The sequence below is a fragment of the Pagrus pagrus genome (genome assembly GCF_965226575.1).
Source record: "Pagrus pagrus genome assembly, chromosome: 13".
Classification (NCBI taxonomy): Eukaryota; Metazoa; Chordata; class Actinopteri; order Spariformes; family Sparidae; genus Pagrus; species Pagrus pagrus.
Window position 1 is genome coordinate 9,801,024 of NC_140197.1, and position 5,534 is coordinate 9,806,557.

Genomic DNA, 5,534 nt, shown 5'->3' on the forward strand with positions numbered 1-5,534 from the left:
TATTCACTCCGGTGACACCAATTCGTATGAGGTGACAATTCACCGGCTGAAATATTCATTCTCTCTTTCGAAGAGGGTGGGATTTTTTGATTTTCCCCCACTATGCGGTTGGTCCTTAACTCTGAGCATTAATGTAAAAAGGGTCTTTTACTTGTTTCTTACAAAGCGTGAGGTTTGGCATGCCCACTTAATCTGCTTCCACTGAGCCAATCCATGTTTTTCCCATTCTGGCACCCCTTCCTCTACTCCCTTTTAAAATCCGTTTCCAAGTTGTAATATGCCACTGCAGACGTTATTGAGGGGGAGAAAACCCAAATGTAATGGGGGAGAGAGGTGGAGAGAGAGAATGCAGACGGAGAGGGGGAGAGGTAGAGGGTGAATGGAGAGAGAGAGGTTTCCAGCCATGACCTGGCGACTTCTCAAACGTCCCCGGCTCTCCGTGGCGATGCCTGGTGTGGAAGGCAGACCACTTTGTCTTCCTCGGAGATCAGTCGGTGCGGGCGGGCCGCAGCCAGGTTGGGGTTACTGACTCTCATTAGGCCGTACACCGACCGCCAGGCCCCAGACTGTACGACTGTAATAAGAGCCTGCACGGTTATAGTCTGACCCCTCTCTGACACATGTTGGCCCAGATGTTAATTGTGCTTCCTGCTCCCCTTTTGATTAAATGACAGAGGGTTTTAAGTCTTTGTTTGTATGGCTAATGGCTCTCATTTAGTGCAATAAGTGGTTTTCTGGGCTGCCGTGGGTGACATCACGCTCCCGCAGCCTTTGATCGGAGGCCTGGGAAGGGTGAGCTTTTTCTCTTGGTGGTTGGAGGCCTTCTACCTGCACGTGGTGGTACACAAAAAACTGGAGAAGGTAATGCCAAGATCCATGGGCAGGGTATTGAGGGCATGAGGTTGCCAGCTGGGGAACAGTAGGGCACCTGGAAGATTGAAAATAAAGAGCAACAAGAGAGGAGGGAGGTCAAGACTGAGTGCCACCCAGTGGCAAATACTGATTGGCTGCTTCACAGGCTCTTTGAGAAACAGATGTCGTAAAGAGGAGGATCTATCTGCTGTAAAATGTTGAATGCAACGTAAGGCATAATGGAGCAGTGCATTTCCTCCGGAGCCTGGCAGGCAGAAGCAAAGCCGCGATCTGAGGGTAAGAATAGAATATCTAAGAGGTTTAACATAGTTTGGTTTATTTGGAAATTATTAGAACACGATGTTCGAGTTCAGCACATAACCTAAAGTATTTAAAGAAGTCACCGATTCAAACACACACTTTTGGTTCCCGTTCTCCTGCAGCGTCATCGGATCATTTACTTGCTTTTTAACCGCTTTCAGTTGGTGGTGTTTGTTGTTTTTCTTTCCACCTTTTCATTCCTCCATCCTTTCCTCTTTTCATCTTGATTTTATTGTCCCCTCTGCCCCCAGCTGCAGATCTCACTCCCCTCGCTCTCTATTTTCTCCCACTCCCTCTGAGCGCGTGGCTGAGGTGTGAGATCATTCTCCTTCTGGGTGGCTTTCCTGCTATATGTCACTGTCATCTGTTGGCACTGAGGCTTGAGGGGGGGTCCCTTTTCCAAAAACACACCGCACTCCGCTTCACCACCCTGAGCATAATAAATTCTTGGGCACGAGACTGGAGAGGGGTGCACCAACGGAGCAGCGTGTTTTACTGGGCTTGGCAGGGTAACACAGACCGGTGAGAGAGGGAAAACAGAGAGAGAGAGAGAGAGAGCGCAAGGGGTGCAGCAAAAGAAGGGTGGAAGATTTATAATTGAATAACTCCCCGAAGCAGGGCAGCGAGGATTGGCCCTGCCAGGAAAAGCAAACGCCAAGGAGCGAGCGAGGCCTGTGGAAGTCAGCCATTAAAGTGAGAGGAGAGAAAACCTCAGCTGTGATCTGCCTCAGCAGAAAGGTGCGAGATTTACTAATGATAACTGAAAAACCACAACACCTAAGCCTTTATATTCACCAAACTCTCATTCTGTGGCTGCACAAACGGCCCTCTGGAAATACTGAAGCAGACGCAAATCAGTGCCTGGCACTGAGGCGTTCACTTACACACTAAATATCACTGGGTCAAAACAATACAAGCACACAGCACCAGAGGGTTATGATGCAGTACAATACGACACGGTACGATGCAACGCGATAGGACAACACATGATACAATACAACACAATGAAAGATGATATGACAGGATGCGGTACAACACCATGTGCTAAGATACGGTACAATACGATATGATACGATACATTACATTACGTAACGTTACGTTACCATAATATACCATATCATACCATAGGCAGGATTTGATACAACACCATACGATACGATACGATACGATACGACACAACACGATACAATACAATACGATACGATACAATACGATACGATAAGATATGCAACAAGACAATACTGGCAGTCAGATGTTCACTTACACACTAAATATCACTGGGTCAAAACAATACAAGCACACAGCACCAGTGAGTAATGATGCAGTACAATACGACACGGTAAGATGCGACACGATAGGACAACATACAATACAACACTATGCAACATGATATGACAGGGTGCGATACAACACCATGTGCTAAGATACAGTACAATACGACACAATACGATACGTTACGTAACGTCACGTCACGTTACATTACGTGACGTTACGTTACGTTATGTTACGTTACGTTACGTTATGTTACGTTACGTTACGTTACGATACGATACGTTACGATACGATACGTTACGATACGATACGTTACGATACCATTTTATTATATACCAATTTGATACAACACCATACAATACGATACGATAGGTTACAGTACGACACGATACGATACATTACGTTAGGTTATGCTACGTTACAGGGAGGATTTGATACCATACAATAGGATATGCAACAAGACAATACTGGCAATCGGATGTTCAGTTACACACTAAATATCACTGAGTCATAACAATAAAGGGGTTCCTTTACACAGCAGCAATGGGTTGATATCATATGATATATCATGAAGTACAGCACAATATACTTGATTGTCCCCATTGGGAAATTTGTCTTTGACTCAAATACTGAGACAAATACATATCATAACAACATCTGATCTGATCTGATAATTTGATCTGGTGTTTATGTAATTTTTTTTTTTTTTACATTACAGTTTAGTTATCCAGTGTTAGACACAAGCTCAAGTTGTATCTTGAGCTTGTCACAAATGTGTTGTTAGTTTTGCAACATGACATTCAAAACCTCAGATTATGACATTTTTCAGTAACAAATAGTGAAATGTAAATTTTAAAAGAGCTCGATTATAGTAGATCATAGCAATTTGGTTTGAGTGAATGACCCAACAGTAATATAAAAATAAGACTAACACTGGTGGTTATTTTGAACTGTGTTAAAAAACTTACCCAGCATCCATGTGTGGAAAACCACCCAAGACAAGGTGTTATTCTGATCCCATACCACAACAACAATATTTAAAAATAACACAAACACTGGGTTAACCCATTGTTCTGGGTTTTCTTGTTCTGGGGAAAGTTAACCCAGTACACAGTTTACAAGACACAAGTATACACATTCAGGACTACTGCCTTGGTGCTGTATCGAACCAAAGATCCTTAGTGTGTAACAGCCTCAAAACTCATGTGAATAAAAAACAGCAGGCTATACGACCAGAAAAATATTTGAAGTGAATTTATTCCAAATTATGCATTTCAAACCCTCTGCAACAACATAGATGCATTGTTTTTCCTGTCCTGACTGAACTTGCGGGGGTTTTATCCCAGAATGCATCACTCCCCACTTGGACTTTAGGTCTTTGCTGTGGAGGCAGAAGGAGTGAAGGCAGCGAGGCGGGGTGCTCGAGGAATGAGTTTATCTTGCCTGTTTGGCTTGGCGTTTGTAAGTGGAGAATGAAAGCGTGGTGCAGCGGTGCTGTTAGGCATGAATGGTGTTCTGACTGACTCCACTCACTTTTCCCAGAGAAACGAGCTCCACATCAGAGAGAAGTTATGACTCTTGATAACTGGGAACTGATAATCCACGTGGAACTGAGCAGAAACACTGCAGTGGTGTAACATGGCATGCACCATTGACAGGTTGTCACATAAACGTCCATTTATCATGTCCATTTATGGGATGAATCACCCTAATAGGACTCTGAGTAAAGTCCTCTGTGGTGACATATTCAATTTAAAACACAATCCCCTTGTGTCACATTCCAGCTTAACTTGGAGGCGACACACAAAAGACACACTGGAAAATAGTATAGTTGAAAACAGGAAAATCTTGCTGCTAATCATTAAAAAAAGAAGCTTTTACTCGTAATACAAGTGAGGATTTAATAAGCCGTGTCACACTCAATGACGCACAAAGGAAAAAGGAAAGTAAAAAGCAGTGTACTGGCAACTTTTACCTCCTTCAGGATGGAAAACTGATGTGAAGTCTCAGCTACACACACACACACACATACACACACACACACACACTAGCCAGGGGTGTCTGACTTGCTTATTTTATCAGGTGCACCGGCCTCTCTCCCCCCCTCTCTCAAAAGCTGACCCTGACTCTCCCTCCCCGGCCTGCAAATCAGTCTGTGCGACAGACAGCGTTTGTCTGCTTCAGTTTCTCTTCTCTTGGCTCCCCACCAGCAGAAAGAGCTCATTTTCACGGCAAAGATTTCTTCTTCTGGTGCCTTTTAAGTGTTATTAACATTGTTGTGTGTTACTCATACCTAAACATGATGTTGAACCACATCAAGCTGCACTGGAACATCCTGTTTATGTGTGGAGAAGGTGCATGATGACTTACCGCCTGTTAGATCACACACAGACAGACAAGACGGTTCCCTGTCTCACTGTTCATGAGTTACAGCCTCTCTATACTGCATCTTTATATTTAGTTTTGACCAGAGCTGCCAAACTGGTGCACAATTTTCCCAGCCAGATGTTCTAGTAAAGAATAAAAAATGAAAATGAATGAAAAAATATATTATAATGTTTTATTTGTGAGATAAAAAGGCTCGTTTAATATAAATGGCGAGCAGAGTGACACTTCAGTCAGGAAGTCAGTCAACTCTGGATCCTAGTATCATTTTAAATAAATAAAAATAAAATAAATAGGTGTTTGCTTCCGGCATGTGGCCCACCTTTAAGTCTTAGTTTTGGCCCTCAAAGGGGAAAAAGTTTGTGCCCCTCAGGTTTTGATAATCTAACAAGCAAAGCTCTGAAACTGAAAGAGGAAAAAAAAATCAGTCCAGCTGTATATTTGGCTTCCCAATCAGATAAGTTTCTAATAGCAGAAGTGCTGCGGTGTACGATATGAATCTTATGCCGGATCAGTTTAACCACAGCTCTCGCCACACTGTTTAAGATTAGCAGTACAAATATATTAGGCGTTTGGTTATGACAAAAGGAAAGAAAACCTCCAACTAAATTGGATTAAATCTAGGAAACAAAAATGGGCACATATGTAAAATTTTCTGAATGGAGCAAAGAAAAAGGAGCCTCAGTGGGAGAGAAAAGGGGGAA